A 19,723-nucleotide genomic window follows, 5' to 3' on the forward strand; every position below is an offset into this window, starting at 1 on the left:
GAGCTTCATAAATCCTGTATAGTAATAATAATGTTTAACAAATATATATAACAGTTTTTCCCAATTTCCAGGATTCACGTTACCATCTAACCTAAAAAATGAACAGCTGCAGACTACATTATTAGGATACTTTCTCTTACTGTCACTGGAAATGCTTTTTTGAAATTTATGTGAACGTGTCTCTTCCATCAATATACTATAACATCCTAATAGTTGTTGGTTGTCAGTGTGGAGAACTTACCTGTAATTTGTAGGGGTCCTATTCTTCTCTCTATGGCGGTGATGGCGAACCTTGGCACCCCAGATGTTTTGGAACTACATTTCCCATGATGCTCTGGCACTCTGCAGTGTACTGGAGCACCATGGGAAATGTAGTTCCAAAACATCTGGGGTGCCAAGGTTCGCCATCACTGCTCTATGGGCTGCTCCAGACTTGGATGCTGCACTTTGCAGATGAACTCTGACCTCTGATCTTCTGGCAGTGTCGGGGTGAACAGCAGACTGGCTGTACAGCTGTATGTGTTATCTGATTGTCTCTGGTGTACAGTGATTTCACTCTTATATTTATTTGTATTAACAGCAACAAGTGTGTCTGTCCCCATCTTCTTCTTATACCATTCCACAGTCAGATCCTCAGGCCGCGTACACACGCGGGGACTGTTCGGCCAACTTTGTCCGCTGAACAGTGTGTCGGCGGACAGTCCGCCCGTGTGTGGGCGTTCAGCGGACAGTTTCAGCGAACAGTCCGCTGAACAAGGTTTTTCGGAATTTCCGAAAAACTGTCCGCTGAAACCTTGTTTCAGCGAACAGTCCGCTCGTGTGTAGGCTTGTTCGACAAACTAAGTTCCGCGCATGCTCAGAAAGGATTTACACACCGAAAGTTATAATGCAGTGTATAGGACGTCGTATTTTTCGTCCCGTCGTACGTGCCGTTCACGTCATCGCGCACGGTTTCAGCAAACTGTTCGTACGTCGTGTGTGGCCATGTCCGTCCATGCTAATTTTGAGCGGACTGTTTGCCGAAACTGTTTGACGGACAAAGTTGGGCGAACAGTCCCCGCGTGTGTACGCGGCCTCAGGGAAATATCCAGAAATGTTCACTTGCATTTTGGACTCGGTGTTGAGTTTTAGGTCAGACGAATGTAGTTCTGAAATCTGTGGACGCCAAGGAAGATCTGGAAGGTAATCAAAATTATTAGTCCAAATAAAATAAATATTATAATAACAGAAACAAAGACATGTAATTATGTACATTTCAAGTAATGTATGCTGTCAGAGATATTATCTGTTTGTCGGGTAGGTGCTTCTCCTAATAACCCCTCAGAATGAGAAACTAAATGCTGCCTATATGTGTAAGAAGGTGGGGGAGGGGATATCCCAAACCCCTTTTAGGCTGATTATTTTGCTATGTCTCAAATTTCACTATATGCAAAAGACACACCCCTCCCGAGACCCAGTTTCCATCTAGAATACAGCAGCTTGCTGACTCGAGTAGATTCACAGGCAGTTTAAAGCGGGAGTCCACCGGGACTCCGCGTTTTTTTTTTTTTTAAAAAGCCAGCAGCTACAAATACTGCAGCTGCTGACTTTTAAAATAGTGACACTTACCTGTCCAGCGCGCCCGCGATGTCGGCACCCGAAGCCGATCGCTAGGTCGTCTGTCGGGTCCTGCCGCCGCCATCTTGGATATGGGAATCAGGAAATGGAGCCTTTCGGCTTCATTTCCCGGTTCCCTACTGCGCATGCGCAAATTGCGCTGCGCAATAAGGACGCTCCCCGCTGCCTCTGGGAGCTGTGTGTTTCCCAGCAGGCAGCGGGGCACTTGCGGGAAGGGGCGGGCACTTGCGGAAAGGGGCGTAAGTTACGCCCCTTTCCGCAGAGAGCTGTCCCGGAAGTGGGTGCAGTTACCTGGATTATCCAGGTAACTGCACCCCCCTCCCCCCTGAAAGGTGCCAATCGTGGCGCCGGAGGGGGGGGGGATTCCGATGAGCGGAGGTCCATTTTAGGGTGGACCTCCGCTTTAACTCATTGGGAAGGCTCAGAAGTGGAATCCAGTGTTAGTTTATTGCAGCTGGGCACATACAGAGGAAGTCACTCTGGTCTGTTTTGAAGGCCAAAAGACAAATGGTTACCGTTTAAAAAAAAAAAAACAATACCAGTGTTTTGAAATTTTCTTTATTCTATATGGGGGAGAACGGTGCTACTTTAGACCCATAGTGCTGGGAGTGGCTAATGTACGGCTGTACTAAGAGAAGAAGAGGGATACACAGAGACATACAAAAACAAATAATTGTGAGGATCAAGGTATAAGAATAAAAATGGTTGACAGTATGTTTCACTAAATGCTTATCTCGTCTGTTTTCAGTTGTTTTAAAGACATCATTCTTAAAGGCCGGATGGGTGCAGTCACGTACACACAAAGAGGAAGCCATGTCGTAAGGGTCAACTGCTGCATCAGCTCTAAAAGCAGAAGACACTTAGAAATTGCCTTTTATAGAAGTTGTTTTGTTTCAACATTTTTAACGCCTGTCTTTTTTTTAGTGTATAAAAAGAGCTGTGTGATAATAAAGGACCTCAGAGTGAGTGAGTGCGACCGTCTGAGCAGACATACTGAGAACTCTTTCCGTGTCTCCTTGCTTAGATAAGACTCTAATAATAATTGGGAAACGGTAACATAACTTATGAATAGGTGACTTGCAGTAGTCACACCTAACATAATAAAGCAGGACAAACACAATAGCGTTGATTTACTTAAACCGAAGAGTGAAAAATCTGGGGCAGCTGTGCATAGCAGCCAATCAGCTTCTAACTTCAGCTTGTTCAATAAGCTTTGACAAAAAAACCTGGAAGCTGATTGGTTTCTATACAGAGCTGCACCAGATTTTGTACTCTCCAGTTTTAGGCTGGGTTCACACTGCTGCGGCTACGAGATCCGGATGTGATTCGCACCGCACTGCACCGCAAATCACATCCGATCTCTGTGCGATGCGAGTTCAGTCATACAGATAGTATGGCTGAATTCGCATCTGCCCCAAACTCGCACAGGACCCTTTTTTTGGTCCGCAGCAGAATCGGATCGCATGGGTGTTCACACCATGCGATCCGATTCCTGTCCGAGTTTGCAGATCGCACTGCGATATGCGAACTGATCTGGGGGTGTCATTAACGTTTCACTGACACTCCCAGCAGTTCGCATAGGGCAGTGTGAACTGCCGCTGGGAGGCATGCGATGCGGGAACCCAGCCGCGGATTTGCGGCGTTCCCGCATCACTGCAGTGTGAACCCAGCCTTAAGGTCCTTTCACGCGGGCGGATCGGTGCTGATCTGCCCCGTGGATATCCGCTTGCTTGGCAGGGATCGCCGGAGCGATCTCCGCTGAGCGGGAAGATGACAGGTCTGTCTGCACACTGCAGTGCCCGTCGTCACACGATCCGATCCGATGACGGATGGAAAAATAGGTTTTTCCTCCTTCACACTTTTTCGGATTGGAGCGGCTTGGATGTCAGCGAACATGTCACTGCTGACATCTGATGCTCCATCTGTTCAGGTCCGCCTGAAAAACTGACAGGAGGACCTGAACAGATCGTCCGTGTGAAAGGGGTGTAGTGTCACATTTTGCTGCCTATCACAGGATGCTGCGGAAGTGACGTTGTTGCGTACTGCGCATGCGCGATGCGTTCCAAACACTCGCGCCGTGCGTTCCAACATAGTTTTTGCTTTGCTGGGACTTGTAGTGCCTATCCTGAGCTACATGCTTCAATGTTCAGTGTCCTCATCCTTATCCCCGTGCTTCAATGTTCAGTGTCCTCATCCCTATCCGCGAGCTTCAATGTTCAGTGTCCTCATCCCTATCCCCCTGCTTCAATGTTCAGTGTCCATCCTTATCCCCGTGCTTCAATGTTCAGTGTCCTCATCCCTATCCCCCTGCTTCAATGTTCAGTGTCCTCATCCTTATCCCCCTGCTTCAATGTTTAGTGTCCTCATCCTTATCCCCGAGCTTCAATGTTCAGTGTCCTCATCCTTATCCCTGTGCTTCAATGTTCAGTGTCCTCATCCTTAACCCCCGAGCTTCAGTGTTCAGTGTCCTCATGCTTATCCCCGAGCTTCAATGTTCAGTGTCCTCATCCCTATCCGCAAGCTTCAATGTTCAGTGTCCTCATCCTTATCCCCGAGCTTCAATGTTCAGTGTCCTCATCCCTATCCCCCTGCTTCAATGTTCAGTGTCCTCATCCCTATCCGCAAGCTTCAATGTTCAGTGTCCTCATCCTTATCCCCGAACTTCAATGTTCAGTGTGCTCATCCCTATCCCCATGCTTCAATGTTCAGTGTCCTCATCCCTATCCCCCTGCTTCAATGTTCAGTGTCCTCATCCTTATCCCCGAACTTCAATGTTCAGTGTGCTCATCCCTATCCCCATGCTTCAATGTTCAGTGTCCTCATCCCTATCCGCGAGCTTCAATGTTCAGTGTCCTCATCCTTATCCCCCTGCTTCGATGAGGACACTGAACATCGAAGCATGGGGATAAGGATGAGGACACTGAACATTGAAGATCGGGGATAAGGATGAGGACACTGAACATTGAAGCACAGGGATAAGGATGAGGACACTGAACATTGAAGCTCGCGGATAGGGATGAGGACACTGAACATTGAAGCACGGGGATAAGGATGGACACTGAACATTGAAGCTCGGGGATAAGGATGAGGACACTGAACATTGAAGCATGGGGATAGGGATGAGGACACTGAACATTGAAGCTCGGGGATAAGGATGAGGACACTGAACATTGAAGCAGGGGGATAGGGATGAGGACACTGAACATTGAAGCTCGGGGATAAGGATGAGGACACTGAACATTGAAGCAGGGGGATAGGGATGAGGACACTGAACATTGAAGCTTGAGGATAGGGATGAGGACACTGAACATTGAAGCACGGGGATAAGGATGGACACTGAACATTGAAGCTCGGGGATAAGGATGAGGACACTGAACATTGAAGCAGGGGGATAGGGATGAGGACACTGAACATTGAAGCTTGAGGATAGGGATGAGGACACTGAACATTGAAGCATGTAGCTCAGGATAGGCACTACAAGTCCCAGCAATGCAAAACCTACTAGGTAACAAGGGAAGTATTAGTGTTGTAACGAACGGCCCAGTGTTTGTGTTCTGTGTAACATCACTTCCGTAACATTATGTAATGGTTTCGCTGAACTGTATTGCCGAAACTATGTTGGAACGCACGGCGCAAGTGTTTGGAACGCATCGCGCATGCGCAGTACGCAACAACGTGGGCCAGTGTTTGTGTTGTGTTTAACATCACTTCCGTAACATTATGTGATGGTTTCGCTGAACTGTATTGCCGAAACTATGTTGGAACGCACGGCGCGAGTGTTTGGAACGCATCGCGCATGCGCAGTACGCAACAACGTCACTTCAGCAGCATCCTGTGATAGGCAGCAAAATGTGACACTACACCGGGCTCGGGCTAGTCACGTGACAACTTTGTTCAGATGAAGATGCCGGCGCGCAGGAGAGCGGCGTGGGTGAGTTTTCCCTGGGCACACGGGGGGACGGCGTGTACTGGTCCGGTGGCGAGGAGGAGGGTGGCTTCAAAGCGGGATCTGTCCATGTTACGGTCTGGATTTGAGACGGTGTTTTGTGTTTTTTTTTTTTTTTTTTAATGGAGACGAGTGCTGACACCTCCTACGTGGGAGAGATTTATACCGAGATCATCATCAGACTTTTTTGGGACCGCCGATAACACTTGCTGCTGACCCTGGAACTTTTTTTTTTTTTTTTTTTACAAGTTTACATTTTTGGTATTGGTTTTGCTAGAAAATCCAACCCTGACTATTTCTATTTATAGCTCTCTATGACCCTAGAAAATAAAATGGCGGTTGTTGCAATATTTTATCACGGTATTTGTGCAGTGGTCTTTCAAATGCTTACCGCATAACACCGTGTGTGGGTGGGTTTTTTTTTTTTTTTTAACACTTTTTTTAATGTTAACCACTTAAGGACTGGACCTCTTTCAAACTGTTTACAAGCTAAAGAATTATTTTTTGCTAGAAAATTACTTCGACCCCCACTAAATGTAAAACTTTTATCTTGTAGCAGAACACGGGGATACCGGGGTTATGGCAGCTAGCTGCTACCATAACTATATCGGTCCCCAAAGTAGGGACCTACATCGGGGTGTGTGTGGCGGTCGGCACGTGGTTAATGTAGATGTATGTATTCTTTAAAGTGGTTGTAAACCCTTACAACCAACTTTGACCTACAGGTAAGCCTAGCTTAAGGCTTACCTGTAAATCCAAGAAATATCTCCTAAACCTACACAGTTTAGGAGATATTTACCTAAAGACAGACACCACTGTCTACGGCGCATTGGGCAGGCCGTGGCGATATGCTGCGGGAGTGACGTCATTGCGACTCCAGCGAATCACAGAGCCGAAGCCGCGAGACCCGGGAGTCGCTCCGGGATACATGGCAGCGGCGAAGATAAAGGAGGAGGACCGCTTTGGGGGTTTTGTTCTCAGGTAAATTATTCATGATGAGCTAGTATGCTATGCATCCTAGCTCATTATGCCTTTGCATTACAGGGAGCCTTTACTTCCTCTTTAACCACTGCCTTCCATACGTCACGATGTCCTTGGCATATATCTGAATGATGGGTGCAGCTACAAGCATCTTTCAGATATCGTGTGTTTGTTTTTTTTTTATTATTTATTTATTTTTCCAGCTGTCGATTCCCTACACCATAGGAACAATCATCACAGATGTTGTCACGTGATTGTTCTTGTGGACGTCCTCCTGCCACCCTCCGGTGCTTCTACCATCTCATCAGTGAGTCTGAGAATGGATCCTCCAGCCCCCGGTGTTTACCATGCAGGTTTCCGGTGGACTAGATGGTGGTTTGGAGACTGGGTGCGATGCTATGACGTTAAGCCTGTCCTCCGCATTCAAACGCTGACACCTTGGCTGGGAAGTTGAGATCGCTGTTTTTGATTTCAGGCTTGTCAGCCTGGAGGTGGGATGTGGGGGTCTTATTGATCTCATATCTCACTGTAAAGAGGACCTGTCGTGCCATATTCCTATTACAAGGGATGTTTACATTCCTTGTAATGGGAATAAAAGTGATAAAAAAAATTTTTTAGGTGTCCAACTAAAAGTAAAATTAACAAAACAATGTAAAGCGCCCCTGTCCCTGTGTGCTCACACACAGAAGCAAAAGCATACGCAAGTCCTGCCCACATTTGAAATCGGTGTTTAGCCCTCACGCATGCGGTATCGCGGTGAACGTTGGAGCGAGAGCAATAATTCTAGCCCTAGACCTGTAACTCTAAACATGTAACCAGTAAAAAAAATTAAAGCATCACCTATGGGGATTTACGTACCGAAATTTGGCGCCGTTCAACGAGTGTGCGCAATTGTGAAGTGTGACATGTTGGTTATCTATTTACTCTGCATAACTTCATCTTTGACATTATGAAAATAATTGGGCTAAGGTTTATTTTTTTTTCCTCTCCTCACTCTTGCAGGCTCCACAGGTTGATCACATGCTGACATCATGTAAATGCAGGATGCTGAGGGCTCGCCCACAACCCAGTGTCAGAGGGAAGAGGAAATTGCCAGCTGCAAGGAGTAAAGGGGTAAGGATTAGAGTTCAGCTTCAAGGCTGGCCATACGTTCTTGTAGAATTACACACCCCTAAATACTTTTTTCGTTTGTATGCAATCAGTCAGGCCCTTGCATTACATAGTTGAAGATAAAAGCCTAAAGGAAACAGAACCAGAAAAATTATATAATGTATGGCTAGCTTTAATAGATGTATATGTGGGGTGGCTGTGGAGCAGGTCCTGGTCTGCTGAGGAATGATGACCTAAAAGGCCGAATTGCAGTGTCCACTGAGCAGATTTCTCTCTACAGTGAGTCACAATGACAAATCCCCTTGAAGCGAAATCCTATCTGACCTCAGCAGTCAGGTGACTCCGCCCACTGCAATGTGACCAGATAATCCAGAAGTGATCTCCCTGTACTGTGCGGTGGTCGGGTTGCGTTACTCCTCCCTGAACAAGGTTCTTCCCACCATGTCCATTGAGCTGTCTTTCTGCCCACCACCACGCATGTATATGGAGCGATCACAACTGTTGTGCTCTGTACTCTCTATACAAACACGGCTCACCGAATCCAGTGTGCCCTCAGCCATTGAATAGCAGATTTGATGACAATTGGTGTTCAAACTGGTCCTGTCATTAGACCACAAATATACATCCCCCTTCTTCTTACAGGACTACAGCTGCCTGTGTCCTTTCTGGTGTCAGAACCACAGAAGGACATCCATCTGCTGACTGCTACTTGCCATGTTCTCTAATGCTGTGCATCTTCAAAAGAATAATACGCTTGCCTATTGAGTCCATTCGTCTGATCCTGCAGCTTCTACTCACTTGTCAGTGAGCAGCTGGCTGCAGGGGAGACGAGGAAGTTATAACAGCTGGACTATGATGGACTATGAGTGACGCTCCTGGAATTCACAGCTGTTAGCTGCTGTTCAGACACATGGGATTCTGATTGTGCAGAACTTTATTTTGTGGGGCGAGGGAGGTTTCCATTGGACCCTTTCACACTTGGGCAATATTCAGGTGTTTAGAGCCAAAATGGCTTCTAAAAGCTGCCTCATATACCACCCGAGTGGGGCAGTGTGCTTGCAGGATGTTGGGGAAAGTCCCGTAAGCAGCATCTTTAGGACTGTTTTTGGGAGCGGAGTATACAGTGCTCTTGAAATGAATGGGCAGTGCTTTTTATGGATGGCCGGTAGCATTCAAAACTTGTAGCTTTGCACGGTCATTTTGTTACAATCTGGCTACTTTGGATTTTAAATGGTTTGGGATACATGCTTTTTGGGGTGCTTTTTAATTTCAGTATAGAATTCGAATTTTGGTGGTGCAGGACTTTCTTTTGGGAACACTTTTTTCATGAAAAAGTGGGAAGGTATGTAAGTTTACAGATTTAATGTAATCTAATGTCCAGTGTCTAACTTGTCACACATTCTGTTTGTCTACAGGCTCCATAGGATGCGGTCACACCATTTCTGATGTAACGAAGTGAGCCATGTGGTCTAAATGATGAGGTGGGTGCACAGGGGATGCTTCAGCACAAAAATAATTCATAAGGGATTTTTTTTTTTTTTTTTTTTTTAAACACTTGCGCATCACTTGTATAGGTGAATTATGTGCTCTATGCTCACTGTGCCTCCTGGGATATACACTTCCCATATGCCAAAACTTTTAGCCCTTCTTTGACAGAGGGGGTAGGCCTAGTGGCGCATCATCGGAAAGCCCGCCAGCTGAACCCAGACGAGCAGTCGGCCATCTTGATGTTCTCAAACAAGAAGTTTGTGGCACGTGGGCTGCAGCAAAGAGCATCTCAGCAGGACAAGGCTGGGTGGTTGGGTATATAAAATGTTCAGGGATCAAACTAAAGGGGAAGTGACTATCTGCTTTAAGTTATCTGCAGAGGAATGATGACATAAAAGGCCGAATTACAGTGCTGCCCTAAGCAGTTTGCTCTCAGTGGGTGGCATAATGACAAAAATCCCTGAAGCGAAACTTTAACTGACCTCTGCATAGTAACTAAACTGTCAATGGTTCCCAAAAAATGGTTCGTTCTTTTTTTTTTTTTTTTTTTCCCCCTCACTCTTGGTCACTGGTATAGTTCAGTTTTTATAAGATTACATATTTAGCTTCCTGGATGCTCCTCTGTTTGGGATAATGTAATGGGCAATTTCTAACTTATCACACATTGTGCTTGCCTACAGGCTCCATAGGATGCAGTAACACAATTTGTGATGTAACCAGAAGTGAGCCATGTGGTCTGGATGACAAGGTGGGTGCACAAGGGATGCTTCGGAACTTTAAAAAAAAAAAAAAATCTGATTCAGAAGTTATTTGAAGAGCTTTGACATCGGTACGCTATAGATCTTGAATTGGTTGTGTTGCTTTTATAGCGTATTGAGCTTCACCCTGAAATTAAGGTTCCCTTCTACCTTCCACTACACTTTATTTTTTTTTAAACCACTCAAGCCACTTTGCTAGGCGAATTATGTGATCCATGCCTCCTAGGATATGCACTTCTCCCAAAATGCATAGCCATTCATTGACAGAGGAGGGGGCAGGCCTAGCAGCATGTCGTCAAAGCCTGCCAGCTGAACCCAGAGGAGTTCATCTATCACACAAGACAGTGGAGTGGGGGCTGCTGCAAAGAGAATCTCTCAGCAGGGCAATGCTGGGTGGTTGAGTATCTAAAAATGTGCACAGCATCGGGTCAGCGGATCAAAAAGGAAGTGGTGGTCCACTTAAGTTATCTGCAGAGGAATGATGACATAAAAGGCCGAATTACAGTGCTGCCCTAAGCAGTTTACACTCAGTGGGTGGCATGATGACAAAAACCCCTGAAGCGAAACTTTTAACTGACCTCTGCATAGTAACTAAACTGCTGTTTTCCACAAAATGGGTGCTGACCCCCCACATGGATTCCAGCTTTAGAGTAGGGCAGAATGGAACATCCTCACTGTGTATAGTTCTGTTTTTATAAGTTTACATATTTGGGTTCCTGGGTGCTCCTCTGTTTGGGGTAATGGGCAATGTCTAACTTTTCACACATTCTGCTTGTCTACAGGCTCCATAGGATGGGGAGACACCATTTCTGATGTAACCAGAAGTGAGCCATGTGGTCTGGATGACAAGGTGGGTGCACAAGGGATTCCTTCAGCACTTATAAAAAACAGGTTCATAAGGGATTCGAAATGCCAGTTTTGGAATGGGTGAATAACAGTGTAGTTCTTAGCGTGGTTGTAAAGGCAGAAGATTTTATTTATTTTATTTTTTTGAGATTAAAGCAGCCTGTGTGCAGCAGGCCTTCTAATGCTTTACATGAGCCCCATCTCATTCCAGCGAATTTGCACAAGAGACTCTGCTGTCCGGGAGTCTCCCTCTGCATTGGCTGAGACAGCAGTGAAGTGCGATTGGATCCCGCTGCTGTCAGTCAGTAAGGGGGTGGGGCCAAGGATCCATGTCTGCACACAGGGAGCTGCGGCTTGGCTCAGGTGCCCCAATAGCAAGCTGCTTGCTTGTGGGGGCACTCAAGAGAAGGGGAACCAGAGAATTGGGGCTCATCTGCGCAAAACCACTGCACAGAGCAAGTTAGTAACTTGTTTACATATAACAAACAAGACTTTGATATCACTTTACGTCCCGCCAGTAGTGATGGGCTGAAGATGCCTGCTGCGACTGATTAATGGGAGCCACGATGTCACTCCTGCGTGCGGGAGCTGCCATTCACAGCATGGGCTCGGAAGGAATGTCACCTGTGGGCTGTTGGGGTGTGTGTGCCAGTGATGTCACTAGCTGCATGTAATGAAAATCTAAACCTGTACAGTTTTTAGGAGATATAGGTAATGTAAATAGGTACATGTCAGCAGAAGTTTACTTCCTCTTTAAGCCTCAAAGACACTCCATGACTAGACTTATAAACAAAGGACAAGGCCTGGGCTTCTCACCTTTGTTGTGCAACATGTGCCGTCCTATCTTAGAGCTGGGCTCAAACGAACTTGTCAATCTATGCCATTTGCTGTCCTGTATTAGAGCTTGGCTCAAATGGACGGATCATGTGACAGACTGTTACTTCTCTGACCAATGTTTCTGTTAGAGACCATCCGCTTCATCTGCAGAGGAATGATGACATAAAAGGCCGAATTACAGTGCTGTCCTAAGCAGTTTGCTCTCATTGGGTGGCATGATGACAAAAACCCCTGAAGCGAAACTTTAACTGACCTCTGCATTGCAATTAATAAACTTCCAATGGTTTCCAAAGATGAGTGCTATAAAGTGCTTTGTTTCAATCTTCCAGGTACAAGAGAAGCAGACGGGTACTGTTGTAGATATTGGACCTTCTGGGCTATCGAGGATTATCTTTGTGCCCCCCCCCCCATCGCCTGTAAAGTGGCTGAAAATTAACCGGAGAATGTCTTCGGTATTCTGTGCAGAACCAGGTACGACTCCTTCATTGGACAACAGACTGTGTGCTTTGCTTCCGAAACACTTTTTTTTTATTTTTTTATTTTTTCTGCTAATAGTCATAAAATATCTTGTGACTTAACCTAATTACATGCTGTTTTAAAGAAATATTAGAATTTTCCTTTATGTATATTTTAAAGTGTTACTAAACCTAGGAGTCTGCAGTCATTAGATCTGGTCTCCCATAGTGCACAGAACATGGAAATGCAATTAATTGAGAAAATTTAGCAGCTTATTTACTAATCAGCAGTATATAGCAGTCTTGTGACTGGTGTCTGGTTAAAGCTTGTAGGCGTCTTAATTTGCCTGACCCTCTGTCTGAACAGTGCTGATTGGCCCTGTGCTGATCCAAAGCTCTCTTCTATCAGCAGATGGTTTAGGGGGACAGTGGAAGAAGGGAGGATTGAACGGCCTTTACACAACAGAATATTAACCCCTTAGGTTCCACAGTGAGCATCAAGCATGCTTTACTGTACATGCAGACTGATTTTACTGTTGTGGGTTTAACACTTTAATCGTGGGGGGGGGGGGTCCCACTTGCATGATATTTGTGTAGCTTGTGCATGCACCTAGGCATATTGCATAACCGTTATGGAAATTCCAGTTTGGGCATGGCTGTGTGGATGTTGCCTGGAAAGACTAAACGGCTTGCATGCACAGATGCTACTCATTTTGCTGAGTTCCATGAATTCCGATTATGTTTACTGTATGACAATTGGTGACTGCAGAAATGTCTCGCCAATGTTGGAACAGCTGTAATGCGTTCTACATTTGTTTGGAGTACACACTTAAGCCTCAAAGGCGCAACATGACTAGACTTGTAAAAGCATATGAAGTGTACTATGGCTGCAAGATTGATCAGGACAAGGCCTGGGCTCCTCACCTTTGTTATGCAATGTGTGTCGTCTGTCTTGGAGCTTGGCTCAAAAACTTGGCAGTCGTGCCGTTTGCTGTCCAATGATATGGTGAGAACAGACGGCTCACATCACATGATGGATTGTTCTGTGACCAATGTTTCTCTGTTAAAAAAAATAAATAAATAAAAATAAATATCCTGGACTGTCGGCCATGAGACCAGTGCCATGACTTCAATCTGCCATTACCAGAGCAGTGAAGTTTAGCTGGAATTGATTCTGCAATGCACCAGCCTGGGGGATGGTGAACAGGGTGTGTCTGGTGAGCCTCCTCTTATAACGCAATCAGAATATTTAACACTAGTTGGTGTTTGGCTGGAATTTTACTTTAAAGCAGAACCTCCCTGAAGAATAAGTTCTGTCATGTGCATGCACATTGGGGCACTGGCTGCAAAGCCACAAGCGATGCAGCCAGCTTCCCACAGTAAACCTACTGGCACCAGGGACCCAAATACTGGTGGTGAACAGTCCCGGGTAAGGACTGCACTGGATCGCTTTAACAGGTAAGTGGCTATTCGTAATTGGAACTGAGCTTTGACATCAGTACTATATAGATCTTGAATTAGTTGTGTTGACTCAAAGCAGATTGATGTTCACCCTGAAATTGAGGTTCCCTTCCACCAGAGAAATTTTTGTTAAAAAAAAAAAAAAAAAAACACTTGCAAGTCACTTGGCTAGGCAAATGTGATCCATGCGCACCATGTCTCCTGGGATATGCACTTCTCCCAAAATGCATAACCATTCATTGAGAGAGGAGGCAGGCCTAGCAGCATGTCGTCATAGCCTGCCAGCTGAACCCAGAGGAGCTGGCAGCCATCTGGTGCACAATCTCAGCAGGGCAATGCTTGAGTATCCAAAAAATTTGCACAGCCCAGCATTGGGTAAGCAGGGATCAAAAAGGAAGCGGTCCTCTGCAGAGGAATGATGACATAAAAGGCCGAATTACAGTGCTGCTCAGTGGGTGGCATGATGACGAAAACCCCTGAAGCGAAACTTTTAACTGACCTCTGCATAGTAACTAAATGACTGCCAATGTCTTCCAAAAATGGAGGGGGGGGGCCATGGATTCCAGGGAAGAATGGAACATCCTCACTGTGTATAGTTCGGTTTTTAAAAGTTTAAGAATTTGGGTTCCTGGGTGCTCCTCTGTTTGGGGCAATGTCTAACTTATCACACATTCTGCTTGTCTACAGGCTCCATAGGATGTGGACACACCATTTCTGATGTAACCAGAAGTGAGCCATGGATGACAAGGTGGGTGCACAAGGGATTCCTTCAAAGTGGTGATCCGTTTTGTTATCTGCATAGGAATGATGACATAAAAGGCCGAATTACAGTGCTGCCCTAAGCAGTTAAGACTCTGGGTGGCATGATGACAAAAACCCCTGAAGCGAAACATTAACTGACCTCTGCATAGTAACTAAAGTGCTAAATTCTGGAAGCCACTGCCAGTTAAAGTGCTATTTATTTATTTTTTTCCTCCCAGGTAGAAGAGTACCAGACCTGAGACTGTTGTCGATATTGGACCTTCTAAGCTAACAAGGATTATATTCTATTCCCTTCTCTAAAGTGGCTGAAAGTTAATCAGAATGTCTTCAATATTTTGTGTATAACCCAGTATATGGCTTCCTTCACTGGACAATAAAGATTTTGCTTCCGGGAACACATTTTTTGGGTTTATTTTTGGCTGCTGATCGTAACAAAATGTGTAACTTGACCTATTGCATACAGTTTAATAGCTTCTGGGCTTAATTTTTTTTTTTTTTTTCTTCTCAATTTGTCTTAAGCTTTATTTTTTATTTTTTTTTTTTGCTTGCATTATAAGATTAGTGTAGCTCATGCATGCACCTAAGCATATTGTGTAACCATTGAACTGGTACAGTTTGGGTGTGCCTAGGCTGGATGCTGCCTAGAAACGCTAAGACAGCTTGCATGCACATGCTACTTTTGTGGAATTTATTTTGGTGCAGGTGCATAGTGCAACCTCCAGCTGTTGCAAAACTACAAGTCCCGTCATGCTTGAGGCTGTCAGTCTTGCTATGGGACTTGTAGTTCTGCAACAGCTGGAGGTCAGCTAATTGCATATCCCTGGCATAGTGTCTATGTACATGGAATTTACAAATCTAAGCCAGTTAGATTTGCTGTAAGACAATTGGTGATGGCAGAAATGTCAACAGCTGTGATGCTTTCTGCAACATTTGTGGCAAATACACGCTTAACCTGCATCATGACTAAACTTTCTATTCTAAAGCAGGGGTCTCAAACTGGTGGCCCGCCAGCTGTTACGAAACTACAAATCCCATCATGCCTCTGAGTCATGTTTTTTTTTTTTTTTTTTTTTAACCACTTAAGGACTGCCTCATGTAAATATACATCCTTTTTGAAGAGGGATATCTCGGTAACAGCAGCAGCTGCTGCCACAACCGAGGTATACCTCTTTTTTACAGGAGGCGGTCCTGTGTACGATAACGGTAGTCTCCACGGCGGGTTCGCTGCCAGATCACCGTCATCAGCGGCGGGAGAGGTGACACCCCCCCCCCCGCGCATTCCGCCACTTACCAGAGCCGTCGGTAGCGGCGGAGGCGATCGGGTCCTCTCGATGGAGACGAGTGAGGCTAAGATGGCCCCCCCACTCGTCTCTATAAGAGGTATTGTAAGGGTAGGGAGAGTCACCCTTTAAGTTTATACTCTTCTTATTACATTTAGACTCTGCTTGAACAGATATTTACTGAAGTTTAGTGACCCACCATGCTTTGCAAGTTACTTCTGAAGTCTGCAAAAAAGGGATGCATTTGTGGTCAGAGCTAGCTTTAGAATTTTAAAAGAAGTAGGAAACATTCATAAGGTGGTTTAATGTAGACAAAGATCGTGAAATAAATTTTTATAAATGTGTCTGGAGATCTTTTATCAAAAATTCCCCTAAAAATTCTGCTTAATGTATGATGCACTAAATGTCAATGTTTCATGATTGGTTAGGTCTTGTCTAATCCTGATTGCATTGTCAGCCAATGTTTGAAGCACATAAAAGTAGTATTCAGGAAGTAAAGAACGTAGTCATGATAATCCTCAACTCGTGTGATTGTCTGTCTGATTTTTACCCAATCGATTGAGAGGGCTTTCCAGTGATCACTAATGTCCAGCTTTTTTTTTTATTGCATTTAGGTCCAAATATGAGATGTGAGGACCTTTTGACCCTAGATCTCATATTTAAGAGGACCTGCCATGCTTTATTTTTTTTTTTTTTTTTTTTTTTTTTTTCTTCTTCTATTACAAGGGATGTTTACATTCTTTTTTAATAGGAATAAAAGTGATCCATTAATTTTTTTTTGTAAAAATAAAATCAAGTAAAAAAAATAAATACAAATTAAACCACCCCCCCCATCCCGACGAGCTCGCGCACAGTAGCGAACGCATACGTGAGTAGCGCCCGCATATGAAAACTGCAGGCAAAACCACACATGTGAGGTATCGCCCTAGACCTCCTCTGTAATGCAAAACATGCAACCTGTAGAATTTTTATTTTTTTTTTTTTTTTAATGTCGCTTATGGAGATTTGAGGGTAAGTTTGACGCCGTTCCACGAGCGCAATTTTGAAGCGTGACATGTTGGGTATCAATTTACTTGGCGTAACATTATCTTTCACAAAAAATAAATTAAAAAAATTGGGCTAATTTTACTGTTTGTATTTTTTTTTTTTTTTTTACTAAAGTGCGCAAATACAGTGTGAAAAAAAGTATTGCAATGACCGCCATTTTATTCTCTAGGGTGTTAGAACCCCTAAACGTTATATTTAGTTTTTTTTCTAAGTAATTTTCTAGCAAAAAACTGTTTTAAACATGTAAACACCAAATCTGAAAAAGAGGCCTGCTCCTTAAGTGGTTAACAGTCAGCCTTGCAATGCCTCATGGGACTTGTAGTTTTGCAACAGCTGGAGGGCTGCCAGTTTGAGACCCATGTTATAAGTGTATGAACTGTACTATGGCTGCAAGATTGATCAGGACAAGGCCTGGGGCTCCTCACTTTTTTGTTCAAAGTGTCCTGCTTGGCTTAAAGGAACTTGGCACTAAGTGCTGTTCCCTGTCGGATGATAGGGCAAGAACAGACTGATCACATGACAGATTACGTCTGTCTCACGGTCGCTAGTTTATCTGCTCAAACAATTGAATACCCCTGCCTGCCATGAGACCCGTGCCACATGACTTCAGTCTGCCAGTATCGGAGCAGTGGTGTTTAGATGGAACAGATGATTCTGCAATGCACGGCCAGTGATGACAATTTGGATTAAATTGCCTAATCGGGGATTTGGGCTGGTCATAGTCAAAAGCAGAACTGCTGGGTTTGCAACTGCAAGGATGGTGTTTGCTGTCACCAGGCATAAGATCTCCGCCAAGGTGATTTCACAAATTTCTTTGGAGAGGTTGACAACTTAATTTGCGGTACAGACAATGGTATTGACATGGGTTTGCTCACAACTTCAGGATGTGAACATGACCCATTAGAATGTCTAAGTGGTGATTGTTGGTAAAGGCTTAGTGTTGGGGGAGGGACTCTCCCAATGATCTATGTGCATTGCAGGGATTAAAGCAGAACTTGGATTCACCCCCCCCCCCCTCCCCACAAAACACTAAATGGTTATTCCATTTGTGAAAATTCTTAGTTTTTAAGAGATGACTGAATTTTTAGGACGTCTGCTCTGATTCAAAAAAAATGCAGCATCTTTTCTGGTGGTTGGTGTCAAAACAGTGATTGCCTCACATCCCCTTCTCTCTAACTGTAATCAGACTACATTTCCCATGATTCCTTGTTGGGAGAGTACACTAGGCTTGTACATGCTAACTCACCCACTTCAACATAAATTGCACCCCTCATGCTCCAGCAAGCCATACAAAGCATGGGACGTGTTACAGCCTTATAAATGCAAAGCATTTTAATATAATTGCACACCAGTGCCGCTCGTCGGGGACCACCATGTTTAGGACTTTAAATGAGGCATAGGTTATGTAGCTTGGCAACAAAAATGTTTACATTGTGATAACTCATTGCAGATAATAAAATAGTGGTGATTTCATCTGTATATACAACATGGATGTATAAATTTTATATATTACATTACCAGGTACTGCAGTGGGTTATCATGCAAGTCCATGGTGCTGAATGTAATAATCCAAAAAGTTGATTGGGTCAGGATAGAAGTTGGCCTTTATGTTAAGGACATGCTTGCATCAAATAGTGCATTTTGTGGATAGATTCCACTTCAGGAGCGGACACATAGCAGATCTGCAAAAAAAACAGCATACCAATATCCATATCCAAATGGCAAGAGATTGTGGGGGGGGGGGGGGGGGGGTTTCCTCTTCTCTTCTCTTCTCTTCTCTTCCAAAACAATGACCACATTTACCCTTCAATACATGTTCACTGTCCTGCACACATGACTCAAATATATGAAAATGGTGTTAAAGCGGAGGTCCACCCTAAAGTGGACCTTCCGCTCATCGGAACCCTCCCCCCTCCGGCGCCAAAATTGGCACCTTTCAGGGGGGAGGGGGTGCAGATACCTGTACAGTACAGGTATTCTGCACCCACTTCCGGGATAGCTCTCTGCGGAAAGGGGCGTAGGTTACGCCCCTTTCCGCAAGTGCCCCGCTGCCTGCTGGGAAACGCACAGATCCCAGAGGCAGCGGGTCCATCCTTATTGCCCAGCGCTACTCGCGCATGCGCAGTAGGGAACCGGGAAATAAAGCCGAAAGGCTCCATTTCCTGATTCCCATACCCAAGATGGCGGCGGCAGCACCCGAGAGACGATCTAGAGATCGGCTTCGGGTGCCGACATCGCAGGCTCGCTGGACAGGTAAGTGTCACTATTTTACAAGTCAGCAGCTGCAGTATTTGTAGCTGCTGGCTTTAAAAAAAAAAAAAAAAAAACGCGGAGTCCCGGCGGACTCCCGCTTTAAAACATCCAGTACACCTGGAGAATCGAAGTTGTGACTGATGCTTTAAATGCAATTTGGCTGTACCAAGTACTGTTATACAGCTGATGGGAGTTGCATTATCTAAAAAAAAAAGCCATTGCAAAAATGTCGTTTCCATGGTAGAATAAAAAGTGGTACTATAACCACCTTGACTTTTGTAGGGGTTTCCCCCCCCCCCTTCCTCTGCTTCACTAAAAGTGGAGGTCCACAAAGTTTAAAAAAAAAAAAGTCAACAGCTACAAATGCTGACTTTTAAAATAAGGACACTCACCTGTCCAGGGCTCCAGTGATGTCGGCACCCCCCGACTGTCTTTTGGATGCTGCTGCCGCCATCTTTGAGAAGTGAAGCCTTGGCGTCTATGCCTGGAAGTGGGTGCTAATACCCCCCCCCCCCCCCCCCAAGTGTTATGCTGGGGGAGGGTTTCTGAAAGCTTGTTTTTTTTTTTTTTTTTTTTAAACCTGACCACATTACTGCAGAGTTCCAAAAAAAATAAAAACATTTCCGAAGGTGGTGAAGATTATTTATTTGAGACTGATATTTCCAAGATTAAGGGCCTTTTCACACTGATGTGTTCTGCTGTGTGTGTTTGTTTTTAACACCTTGCTGAAAAAGGCAAGAAAATGTTTCTTTTTAAATCCAATGTGACTCTTCACACCACTAGGTGCTTTATTTATTTATTTTTTTTAAAGTTCTGCTTGCAGCATTTTAACTCCCCAGTGAAATTAATAGAAAAAGTGCCAAAAAATGTGTTTGTTTTTGA

At 44.7% G+C, this 19,723-nt stretch overlaps 1 long non-coding RNA gene, 5 other non-coding genes and 1 pseudogene across 7 annotated transcripts; all 7 read left to right on the forward strand.

Moving 5' to 3' along the window:
- Positions 1-5,457: 5,457 nt before the first annotated feature.
- Positions 5,458-14,660, forward strand: LOC143925051 (uncharacterized). 2 transcript variants are annotated; one of them, XR_013261933.1, is made up of 9 exons: positions 5,458-5,548; positions 7,547-7,657; positions 9,070-9,135; positions 9,823-9,890; positions 10,683-10,750; positions 11,913-12,054; positions 12,451-13,496; positions 14,187-14,247; positions 14,480-14,660. It is a non-coding gene; the product is annotated as an uncharacterized LOC143925051 (long non-coding RNA). The 2 variants fall into 2 exon arrangements; XR_013261932.1 differs by lacking the exon at positions 12,451-13,496.
- LOC143925859 (small nucleolar RNA SNORD89) lies at positions 7,872-7,984 on the forward strand. Its single transcript, XR_013262078.1, has one exon. It is a non-coding gene; the product is annotated as a small nucleolar RNA SNORD89 (small nucleolar RNA).
- On the forward strand, positions 9,518-9,630 carry LOC143925858 (small nucleolar RNA SNORD89). Its single transcript, XR_013262077.1, has one exon. It is a non-coding gene; the product is annotated as a small nucleolar RNA SNORD89 (small nucleolar RNA).
- Positions 10,371-10,484, forward strand: LOC143925853 (small nucleolar RNA SNORD89). The gene has a single exon (XR_013262074.1). It is a non-coding gene; the product is annotated as a small nucleolar RNA SNORD89 (small nucleolar RNA).
- LOC143925854 (small nucleolar RNA SNORD89) lies at positions 11,730-11,842 on the forward strand. The gene has a single exon (XR_013262075.1). It is a non-coding gene; the product is annotated as a small nucleolar RNA SNORD89 (small nucleolar RNA).
- Positions 13,907-14,004, forward strand: LOC143925865 (small nucleolar RNA SNORD89; annotated as a pseudogene).
- Positions 14,296-14,406, forward strand: LOC143925861 (small nucleolar RNA SNORD89). Its single transcript, XR_013262080.1, has one exon. It is a non-coding gene; the product is annotated as a small nucleolar RNA SNORD89 (small nucleolar RNA).
- Positions 14,661-19,723: the final 5,063 nt, after the last annotated feature.

Source organism: Lithobates pipiens, unplaced genomic scaffold, assembly GCF_037356315.1.
Source record: "Lithobates pipiens isolate NorthernLeopardFrog02 unplaced genomic scaffold, aLitPip1_a1.2 Scaffold_22, whole genome shotgun sequence".
Taxonomy (NCBI): domain Eukaryota; kingdom Metazoa; phylum Chordata; class Amphibia; order Anura; family Ranidae; genus Lithobates; species Lithobates pipiens.